Raw genomic sequence first — 12,314 nt, 5'->3', positions numbered from 1 at the left:
CCTTGTCAGGAGGCACGGGCTGGTGAGGTCTGGCTGTGGCTGCTTGTCAGCAGGCACGGGCCGGTGAGGTCTGGCTGTGGCTCCTTGTCAGCAGGCACGGGCTGGTGAGGTCTGACTGTGGCTGCTTGTCACCCGGCACGGGCTGGTGAGGTCTGGCTGTGGCTCCTTGTCAGCAGGTCGCTCGCCGACGTCCGTCCCGGGACAAGCTTCAGTCGCCGAGCCCTGACGGCCGATGCCTTTCAGTCCTTCGTTTCCTTCCCTCCCTGGCAATCGGGGCAGGCCTCGATTGGGACGCTCTTGATCTCCTCCTCGTTCTCGAGCCTTTTTCCCCTTCCGGAACCTCCGTGACGCTCTTCATCTCCTCCTCGTTCTCAAGCCTTTTCCCCGTTCCGGAACCTTGACGGACGCCAACCTCTCGTCTCCTTGGAACGGAGGGCGCGCTGAGGATTAAGATTAGCCACGGTGTCCCCACGTCCGGTCACGGATAATCCACCAAAGTTGTTCTCGGGGAAGGTCCCCAGTTTGTGCGCACTTCACAATCGCCACCACTTTTTTTTTTTTAAACAGTGTAGTCAAGTTTTTGTTCAGGTGACAACAACAACAAAAAAAAACCACATCACTGCACGTCGCTTCGCTGGTTTTTCCCCTTCTTTTGTAAGAGCGGAGACACACAGTGTCCCCAGTCTGACTCAGAATCCAAAGAAAAGGAACACGTTTGGTCAGGTGCATTAAAAGAAAGAAATACGCTCTAAACATACAAACATGCTCTATAAAACATCATGCCTGCATCCGAGTAATGAATCTTGAAGAATATGCGCAAACGGGCATAGACACCCTCCATGTACTTCTCTGTAGGGACCAAGTGTAGGTCCTACACATTTATTTACACTATTTACACTTTGCAATATCTAACGGTATGAGCGATATGTTCGGAGGCGTTGCTTTGGTACCCCACCGAGATCGTCGGCCGTGCTGCACGCTCTGTCCAGTGTCGCGCGCTCCCCGACCTTGCGCTCCTCTTCTTCTCTTCTTGGCGCTCGGCGCCCTACAATACTCTCCCTCCCCTCTCTCTCTCCTGCGTTACTAGCATGACCGTAGGATAACGGTAAACACCACGTCACTTGGCGAGTTGGAGCTTGGAGAGAATCGCCTGTGTTTGTTTGGTTGCGGCGAATAATGGTTGTCGTGTGTGACGGAGAGTTTGATAGTCTTGATCCAAGCTGACCGCAGTCTCTGCGGTTGTTTTCAGAATAAGCAGAGCTGGGTCTGTTGGATTCTTGAGGTGCTTGTGTGCATTGGAGGTGTTCTGTATGGTTCTGATCAGGTCGAGGGAACCGGTGTGAGGTGAGGCAGGTGAGATCCGTGGTTGGTCGAGCGGGAATGGTGGAAGTCTGAATGGCATGGTTTGGATTACCAAGCGGTTCCTGATGAGCAGGTTTTAGGCGGTCAATGGAAACGGTTTCTTGGCGTCCATTGTAGTCAATTGTAAAAGTCTTGGCTTCTCTTGTAAGTACCTTATGCGGGCCGGTGTATGGTTGTTGAAGCGATCTTTTAGAGCCGTCCCTGCGTAGAAATACGTGGCTGCACGTGTCAAGGTCGTTAGATACGTATACTGGAGCTCGTGCTTGCTTACGGGGTGATGTGGGTCGGAGATTTCGCATTATCGTTCGCAGCTGATTGGCATATGCCATAGGATCAGGAGCGGGCTCTTCCATACCAGATGTGAAAAATTCTCCGGGTAGGCGAAGGGTAGAGCCATATACCAACTCGGCTGGACTGCAGCCGAGGTCTCGTTTCAAAGCAGTCCGAAGTCCGAGGAGGACGATCGGTAAGCTTGTGTTCCAGCTATTTGGGTTGGATTGTGCCATCAGCGCTACTTTCAATGAGCGATGAAAACGTTCGACGAGACCATTTGCGGAAGGGTGGTAGGCGGTCGTTCGTATTCGTTTTGTTCCCAAGAGTGATAGAAGTTGTCGGAAGAGCGCGGATTCAAATTGACGTCCCCGGTCCGTTGTGAGAGTAGATGGGATGCCGAACCGGGACACCCATCCTTGAACGGAAGTGCGTGCTACGGTGTCTGCTTGAATATCTTGAATGGGAAATGCCTCTGGCCAGCGGGTGAACCGATCTATGCATGTAAGAAGATACCGATAACCCTCAGATGGTGGCAGGGGTCCCACTATATCGATGTGGACGTGGTCGAAGCGCTTTTTCGTGGTTGGAAATGCCTGTAGCGGCGCAGAAGTGTGACGTTGGACCTTTGATTTTTGGCAGTGAATGCAGGTTCGAGTCCAGCTTTGGACATCTTTATTGATTCCGGGCCAGAGGAAGCGTTCAGTTATTAGGTGTTGAGTGGCACGAATACCGGGATGAGATAAACTGTGTACGGAGTCAAAAACTTGCCTGCGAAAGTTAGCAGGTATGAATGGTCTTGGTGTTCCGGTCGAGACGTCGCAGACTACTCCTGTGGTGGATGAAGATAAAGTAATCTCCTCGAAAGCAAGCCGACCAGGAAATTCGCGTAGATGTTTAAGCTCTTGGTCCTGTTGCTGGGCAACGCTTATTGCATCATAGTCGACAGCAGGAGGGAAACCCAGTCCGCAGGAAATTGGAGTGCTCCGTGACAAAGCGTCAGCAACAGGGTTGTTGATGCCTTTGACATGGCGGATGTCGGTTGTATATTCGGCAATATAAGCCAAGTGCCGTGTCTCGCGAGGTGAGCGAGCGTCTGTGCCATTTTGCAGAGCATACGTGAGGGGCTTGTGGTCTGTTAGAACGAAGAACTCTGTTCCTTGGAGAAAATTTCGAAAATGGCGGATTGCAGTGTATATTGCTAGGAGCTCGCGCCCGAAAGTGCTGTAACGTTGTTCCGCCGACGTCAGTTGTCTTGAAAAGAAAGCAATTGGCTTCCATACAGTGCCGATTAGTTGTTGCAAGACAGCTCCTGAGGCGACGTCGGAGGCGTCTACCATGATGTTAGTTGGAGCGTTGTGCTGGGGATGTGACAGAAGCGTCGCATTTGCGAGTTCCAGCTTCGCTCGGCTAAAAGCTTGTTCGGCGATCGGTGTCCACTGCACAGGAGACGAGGGTGTCTTGGTGCCTTTCAGCAGAGAAGTGAGGGGCAACAGAATCGCAGCGCTCTGGGGAACAAATCGCCGATAGAAGTTGACCAGTCCGAGGAACTCACGAAGGTTGCGGATGGTTGTGGGTGTTGGGAAATTGGTTATCGCCAGCACTTTTGTTGGAAGGGGCCGTACGCTATTACACTATTTACACTTTGCAATATCTAACGGTATGAGCGATATGTTCGGAGGCGTTGCTTTGGTACCCCACCGAGATCGTCGGCCGTGCTGCACGCTCTGTCAAGTGTCGCGCGCTCCCCGACCTTGCGCTCCTCTTCTTCTCTTCTTGGCGCTCGGCGCCCTACATCTCTATTGTGGAGTATAACTCAGTTCCCAAACATTCGGATCGATCGCGACTGCGTGACCCTGTGGCTGCTCCAAAGACTCTGGAGCTCCTTCCGTCTCATTCGCCGTCGGACTTCCCTGCTCCTGAGACAAATGCGCTCGCCGCAGCTCACGCTCGAACTCCTCGACGGCCTCAAAAAACTCCCGGTCTGATGAACGCGGAGGGCTCTCGTCGGGTAATGTTGGCTGTTCCCGCTGAAAATCTAGCTGCCTTGTTCTTGGCCGGTCGGCCGCGGGCGCTTCTCCGTCGGCCTGAGGGTACGGGCCCTCATACATCATTCTCTTTAACCTGTTGGCGTGAACGGTGAATGTACCCCTTCCCCCGTTACTACACCTCAAACGGTAGACAACTGAGCTCAACTGTTCCACCACCCGATAAGGACCTTTCCACTTTGGGGCAAGTTTTCGGGACAGGCCCTGACCGGTTTGCTCCACGCGAAGGTAAACTCTTTCTCCAACCTCGAAATGGGCATCTGCCGAGCGCTTGTCATATTGCCCCTTCCGACTCTCTGCTGCCATGGAGGAGACCTCGCGAGCCAGCTCATGAGACACCCGCAGACGAAGTTCAAGCTCCTCCCTGTAGTTCTCGAGTGTGCCGTAGTAAGGAAGCTGAGGGCGCGTCAACAGCTCCTGCGGGAGATCCGGGTCTCTGCCATACACAAGGTAGAATGGAGTCTCGTTGGTACTCTCGTATGTAGCGGTATTGTACGCAAACATTACATAGGGAAGCCAAACGTCCCAGTCTTTTTGGTCCTTTGCGACCAGATGTGAAAGCAACCCCTTTACGGTCTGGTTCAGCCTCTCGACTGCTCCGTTAGCTTCGGGATGGTAGGGGGTTGTCCGAAGCCTCTCTACCCCAAGAAGCTTGCAGACCTCTGTCATTAATCCCGACACGAAGTTACTGCCTTGATCAGTCAGAAGCTGGTGCGGTACCCCATGCTTTAGCACGATCTTTTCAACAAAAGCCCTCGCCACCGTCTCCGCTTTCTGATCAAACAAAGGGAGGGCCTCGGCGAATCTCATGAGGTGGTCGACCAACATGAGGATGTATCGGTGACCATCGGCCGTACAGGGCAACGGTCCCACAATATCCATTGCCGTTCTCACAAACGGCCGAGTCACCTCACCGAACACCTGCAGAGGCGCCCTCTTTCTCTGTTTCGAGGTCTTCCGGAGTTGGCAGGATTCGCAGCATGCGCAATAGTGCTTAATTTCCTTCCTCATGTCACTCCAGAAGAATGACTTTTCGATCTTTTGTCGTGTTTTCTTTTCTCCAAAGTGACCTGCGTACGGGGCATTGTGAAATGCCTTCAATACGTCAGACACCATACATGCTGGCACAACGAATCTCTCCGAGAGGCACCCTCGGCGACTGCCCTCTCGCTCTTGGGAAATCTTGCAAAGCAAGCCCTGGTCATTCATTTTGTACTCCGATTGGAGTGCTGGCTCCGAGGGAAGTCGCCTGAGCAAGGCCTCAAGAGAGGGATCATTTTGTTGTTCCTCCCTTAGCCTCTCTTCGCTTATGGTTGGGACGTAAGATGTTACCAACTTAACGTGGGCCGGAGGGTCACGCTCGGGAGTTCTACGGCTCAGGGCGTCTGCATTAGTGTGCGCTTTTCCCGCTTTGTGCTCTACCTCGAAGTTGTATTCCTGAAGCTGCAGGTTCCATCTCGCCAGCCGAGAACTCGGGTCTCGCATGTTCATTAGCCATTTTAGAGGGCGGCAATCCGTGGTGATCTTAAAATCGCGACCATACAAGTAGCATCAAAAATGCCGGACCGCCCATACCAATGCTAAACATTCTTTTTCAGTCGCGCTGTATGACTGCTCGGCCTTGTTCAGCTGGCGACTTGCGAATGCCACCGGGTGCTCGTGCCCATTGTGTCTCTGGGACAGAACCGCCCCAAGGGCGTACTGTGACGCGTCTGTGGCGAGAACAAACGGAATACGGAAGTCGGGGTACCTCAGGATCGGAGCCTCGACCAGTCTCTGCTTTAAACTTTGAAAGGCGCCCTCGGCATCGTCAGTCCACTCGACCTTTACATTTTTGGCCGTCAGGCGTGTGAGTGGTTTCGCTTCCCTAGAGAACTGGTTGATGTGTCGGCGGTAGTACCCGATAAGGCCCAAGAACTCCCGGACCTCTCGCAGGTTCGTCGGGCGAGGAAAGCTCTGCACGGAGCTTACCTTCTCTGGGTCCGGTCGAACTCCCGCCGCGGACACCATGTGTCCGAGGTATTTCACCTCCGCCTTCAGGAACTGACATTTTTTTGGCTTTAGTTTTAAACCCGCGCCCCTAAGACGCCGAAGCACACTTTCGACATCTTTCATGTGCTGATCAAAGGTCTCGCTGTATATGACAATGTCGTCCATGTACACGTGGCAGACCTGACCCACCAGCCCTTCTAGCACCACGTCCGCAGTACGCTGCCACACCGCGGGGCTATTTACGAGCCCCATAGGCATCCTGGTCCACTGGTAGTGCCCGTTAGTCGTGTTGAACGCTGTCTTTTCTTTGTCAGTGGGATCCATTTCAATCTGCCAAAATCCAGAGGCCATGTCTACCACAGAGAAATATCTGGCCGACCCCAACTGAGACAGCGTCTCCTGGATATTTGGCAGAGGGTATGGGTCCACACGTGTCACGCTGTTCAACTTCTGGTAGTCGACGACAAATCGGAACGATCCGTCCGCCTTCTCGACCAAGAGCGCCGGCGACCCCCAGGGCGACTTGGAATGCTCCACTATGCCCGCCTTCATCATGCCTCCCACCTGGCGATCCATCTCCTCCCTCTGTGAATACGGAATACGGTACGCCCGCTGATACACAGGCGTGGCGTCACCGGTGTTAATCCGGTGCTTGATCTCCCCGCACTGCCCTAGGTCTAGATTGGTCCTGGCAAAGACGCCCGCATATCGTCTTATCACCTGCCGGAGCTCGACCAACTCCTCTCCGGTCACATGAGCAATGTCGAAAAGGGAATCAATCTCCGCGTCTGAGAATGCCTCGGCGGTCTTCTGAACTGCACGAACGCATTCCACCTCAGCACTGAGCTCCGCGCCATGAAACAGTGCTACATTCTTGTTCCGAGGCAGTGTCAACTCTTCTAACGTGAAATTGGCTATCCGCACAGGTACCCGGAGGTTTTCAGTTACGTGGACCAGCGCCGATGCTCCCGCGAGTCCGTGTACCGATAGCGGGCCGGTCTCCACAACGCCCAGCTCTCCCGCAGCGATTGGTTTGGCCAGTTTGGCCCAACACACGACTTCAGACATCGCAGGTATAGTGCAAGCACTGGCAAGGCGCACCGAAACGCCCGCTGGAGTAACCCGCCCCGCACCAACACTGTCGCCATGCTCAGTCGCAGGAGCAGTCCGCCAATTCCAGATGGGAATCTCGTTTTCACCGACCCTCAAAACTTTTCGCGTTGTGAGAAGGTCGATGCGCTGACTGGAAAGGACGTCCTGACCCAAAATCCCGTCAACGGGAACGGCCGGGCCGTCCGCAACCACGTAGCATGCGTGATCAAATCGGTGCTCCCCCAAAGCGAACTGCATCAAGAAACACCCTCTGATGTCAATTTCCTCCCCGGTTATTCCTACTAATGGCCCGTGGCTCATGTTCGCGACGGCCGGAGATTTTTCATTTGCCTCAGTTACCTTCTGCAGCACGCTCTCACGAATCAAAGTCACCCGTGATCCAGTGTCAATGAGCAAGTTAACGCCGAAACCATTAACACTGCACGCGATCACGGGGCTCGTCTCCCTTGAATACCGGATGACAGCTACCGGCTTCGCGACCACCTTGGGCGCCGGTTCCCCGCGCCCTCCTGCCCTGTCTTTCGCCCTTTTTGCGCCTTTCCCTTTCCGACTACTAACGACTGCCGCCCCCTCTTCCTCCCTAGCAGAGGGGACGTCTATACGTTTTTTGGATACGTTTGCGAACGATCCTCTGCGGGTCGCTCTCCACAGCTGCGAGCCATGTGCCCGACCCTGCCGCACGCATAACAGGTTGGAGGGCCGGTCGACCTGCCTGGGCGTCTGTTGAACGACGGCAATCGCGTTTGTTCCATCAACATCTTCTCGATGTTACTTAGCCTTTCTTTGAGTTCCTGCAACTCGGTTTTCTCCTTTCCGTCACCCTCACTCACTAGCCGGATTCCCACGATGCCGTTGCTCAACGACTCGTTCGCCTCCTCCCTAGCAGCAAAGTCTACCGCGTCGTCGAAACTCTTTGGGTCACGTGGCATGACAAACCTCCGAACGGGATCCCGGAGCCCAGCCACAAACTGAGAGCGCACCTGCTCGAGCAACAATTCTTGTCTCATTTTCGACTTCGCGTCCGGAGAGCCGTCCGAATCCATCACCGTAGCCTGAGCGAGTATCTGAACGCGAGTCGCGAACGTTCGCACGTCTTCACTCGGGAGCTGCCTCGCCCCCATAAACCTCTGCACGCGAATCGTTAGCGGTTCGGTGTCGAAACGGCTCAGGAGAACCTGTTTGAGCTCCGTGAACGTCTTAGCCGACCTGGCCTTCGCGTCATTCCATACGAATTCTTTCGCAGCCCCCAACATCTTACATTTACATAAGCACAGCGTGGTGGCGTCATTCCACAGCCCCATAGTAGCCACTTGCTCCACAACAGTCAAAAACTCTTTAACTGAGCCGTCACCCCCAAAACTTGGGATTAGGTTGCGCCATAATGAATATTGGAAGGTTCCCACATGCAGGTCAAATTATGGGCAGCAAATGCTTCGGTGTTTAATTCCAAAACTTCTAAACAACTTTGAAAAGGAAAATGGAAATATAGAAACCATATCTACTAAAGAGTTGCGTAATATATTTTTACATATTTAAGTGTTCTGTGTCTTGTTTCTGTTATCTCATTTGATAATGTATATTTTCTGTATATTTTTTTTTTTGCACGAAAACTGTTTGTTCATTGGCTGCCGATGGGGCTGAGGGCCAGTCAAGCTTCTTGTTGAAGCTTTTTCCCTTTCGCTCCACCATTTCTTTAAATGGAAATAAAGATTATTATTATTATTATTATTATTATTATTAATGCAAGCAGACTAGGAGCCATTGCACTATTGCTTGCGGCAGAATTCCCGGAAAGAGCCATGCCGGCCAACACACAGACCAAACGTGCTCGAAATCCCGTGGCACTCCTCCAGCTCTCTCTGGCAAAGGGGATCCAGACAAGTCGGGTCAATGCCAACCGCCAAAAGTTAAATGGATCCCACCGCTGCCACCAATGTGATGATCGCTACCGGAGGTAGCGGTTACACCACCCTTGGGGTCCCTTTTGGGGTAGAGAGGAGAAGAAATACCACGAGACTCGGATTTAAATTAGGACGTTTATTGTCCGACTGGGGACGTAAGGTGTCCGCTCACCCGCTTGGGCCGGCGCTTGGAACCTGGCAGGTTGCACGTCATTCTCTCGTGTCGTGGCCTCTTGTCACCCGGCACGGGCTGATGAGGTCTGGCTGTGGCTCCTTGTCAGCAGGCACGGGCTGGTGAGGTCTGGCTGTGGCTGCTTGTCAGCAGGCACGGGCCGGTGAGGTCTGGCTGTGGCTCCTTGTCAGCAGGCACGGGCTGGTGAGGTCTGACTGTGGCTGCTTGTCACCCGGCACGGGCTGGTGAGGTCTGGCTGTGGCTCCTTGTCAGCAGGTCGCTCGCCGACGTCCGTCCCGGGACAAGCTTCAGTCGCCGAGCCCTGACGGCCGATGCCTTTCAGTCCTTCGTTTCCTTCCCTCCCTGGCAATCGGGGCAGGCCTCGATTGGGACGCTCTTGATCTCCTCCTCGTTCTCGAGCCTTTTTCCCCTTCCGGAACCTCCGTGACGCTCTTCATCTCCTCCTCGTTCTCGAGCCTTTTCCCCCTTCCGGAACCTTGACGGACGCCAACCTCTCGTCTCTTTGGAACGGAGGGCGCGCTGAGGATTAAGATTAGCCACGGTGTCCCCACGTCCGGTCACGGATAATCCACCAAAGTTGTTCTCGGGGAAGGTTCCCAGTTTCAGCGCAATTCACACCTGCTTGGTGCAGCTGGGACCTGCAATAAATTGAATATGGCTTGCCATATACCACAAAGTAACAAAGAAAAGGCCAGTAATATATAAGCCTACAGCACAACATGTCCCCCTAGAAATGCTTTCTCACCTCATAAAACATTCCATGCGACTTGGAGAGCGGCTTGCAACGTGAGGGTGAGTGCTTGGTGCAAGTGGAACCTGCATAAATTTAATACAGCTTGCCTTATACCACAAAGTAACAAAGACAAGGCCAGTAATACATAAGCCTACAGCACAACATGTCCCAAGGATTGCTAGAAATGCTTTCTCACCTCATAAAACACTCCATGCGACTTAGAGAGCGGCTTGCAACGTGAGGGTGAGTGCTTGGTGCAAGTGGAACCTGCAATAAATTTAATATGGCTTGCCATATATCACAAAGTAACAAAGACAAGCCCAGTAATATATAAGCCTAGAGCACAACGTCCCAAGGATTGCTAGAAATGCTTTCTCACCTCATAAAACGCTCCATGCGACTTGGGGAGCACCTTGCAACATGAGGGTGAGTGCACCTGCTTGGTGCAACTGGGACCTGCAATAAATTTAATACAGCTTGCCTTATACCACAAAGTTACAAAGACAAGACCAGTATTACATTAGCAGCATGACATATCCCAAGGACCACTAGAAACGCTTGCTGAACTCATAGAACTTCCCATGCGGCTCGAAGAGAGTGACTGGCAATCTTTGGATAGTACCTACGGGTTCATTTCACTTCCTTGATGAGCCTAAGCACTTTCGGATGAATGCCGCTCTTTGCAGTATGGCATGGTGCACCCCTGGTGCCTCTTCTGGGGTTTATCTGGCCAAAGTACCTATAAAAAAAATATAAAAACTAGGTCACACCTTGCAGTCGCCAGCACTCCCACAACAATATCCTGACCTAAGTAGAGTAGGATAAGGGGACGAGGGTGCTAGTGGAGCAAATTATTGCTCATTACTATGGTAGCCAATATTATGCATCCTTTCATCCCAAACTTTAACTAAAGGTCATGAAGCAGCCTAACCAAAAAAGATCAAAAGAGCTAATTATGTCTGTTTACTTCAAAGATTAATTGAAGCTTTTTTTTTTGCTGGTGTCAATGCAGGTTTAAGCGGAACTTCAGAGGAGTTGTGCTGAATGCCTGTGGAAATGTCAACCTTTATTATCTACATGTCCTTACGTGGCGTGCATTACCACATCTATGAGGCCACAGTAGGGTATGGAAGATTTGCAGCAATTTCAACAGTCTGCACTGCTGCAAGAAAGGTTTTGAGACATGTTTCGCATATTCTGATTGATGTGGGTCGTGCATAAATGGGAAAAAAATGCGTTTACTTTAGTTCCATTTCACCACACTATTGTTGAGATATAGATACATTATCATAAGTAAATACCTTTGAAGAAATTCCAAGGTGTGTTGGGCTCCATCTGGATGCTTTATGTTAAAAAAAAAGTATTCTCCAAGCAGAAGACCGTAAGCAGTTTCTACGCGGGTTGTCTCGAGCACAAACGCTTGGTCGACAACGAGAACAATGCGCAGCGGGTCATCAAGAAGTGTGCTTCCTAAGGGAAAACATGGTGTGTTTAATCAGTCATGTGTTATGATTAAATTTCCAACAAAAAATGAGGTCGATGACCTCACTACCCAAAGACTAATGAAAACTGAAAACATGGCATACCATACTTCTCATCAGTGGTTGCATTTCTACGAACTTGATTTTTACAATGAGTGAAGGGCAACAAAATGTAGGCTCACCAATGACAGCCAAGTGGGGCGATACTGGGCATGTCTCCAAGACACTGTCAACTGAGGCATGCTAAAATGAACAAGATTAATGAAAACACAAAGCTGTTGGGGAAACTTTTGTCCCCAACGATCTAAAATCAGACATATTCAAGACTAACTAAAGATAGCGTACAACATTTCCATAAATAAATATCACTCTCTTTTGTTTTCCGGTGTTTGAGGTATTCTTATGTCAAGATTGAATAAACAAACCTTGTGCAAAAGTAAACAAAATGCATTGCAAGTGTCTATCTCATACATATGATACATGTATTACCAATAAGATGAAACTCACTGCATGAAATGAGATGAGTGTCTCGATGCTCTCCGTGAAATATCCAGCCAGGAGTTCAGGGACGAACAAGTGGCGAGGTGGCACCTGTCCTTTGGGATCTACCATTTCCTGGATGGCCTGAAGCAGAGGCCGTGTCCTCGGTGCCCAAGTTTTCAACATTTTGTCAAAGATGCGAACACCTTTAGTACTCAGCTCGTGGACAAAAGTAACTTGGTAGGGAAATCCAAGAAGTGTGTTGAGATGAGAAACAAAAATACTTTCTTTGAAGAGATGTGGCCAGGCTTTCCCAATTTGTGGTATCGTGAGCAGGCCAGAATTGATCTGTCTTCTTTGGAGTGCATATGTCTCTTGCATGGCAGAGCTGATCTCTGGAAAGCTGGTGGCACTATGGATTTGCTTTCTTTTTTCTTCTAGTTCCTCCCACGTGTAGGGTGTGCAGTCTGGAGCCCATGTTACACAGCCGTAAGAGTCTGTCTCCTTGGCTTACTTTGAAGGTGTAGCTGAGCACTCAGCAGGTTCAGCAGATCTCTTTGTAGATCGGTGCGGCCGCCGTCTGTTTTCTAGGTACACCATCAGCTGCCTAGTCAAAGATGCAGTACCATCCCCAATCAGGTCCCCTGTGGACGTGATGTCTGCAAATGACGATTGGTATTTTGCAACAATGGTCAAAGCAATTTTGTTGACTTGATAGGTTGTTGGCGACACGCTATGGGC

This window comes from Ixodes scapularis, unplaced genomic scaffold (assembly GCF_016920785.2).
Source record: "Ixodes scapularis isolate PalLabHiFi unplaced genomic scaffold, ASM1692078v2 ptg001583l_1__unscaffolded, whole genome shotgun sequence".
Taxonomy (NCBI): domain Eukaryota; kingdom Metazoa; phylum Arthropoda; class Arachnida; order Ixodida; family Ixodidae; genus Ixodes; species Ixodes scapularis.
The sequence above is the reverse complement of the archived record's forward strand: the minus strand, read 5'-3'. Positions refer to the sequence as shown.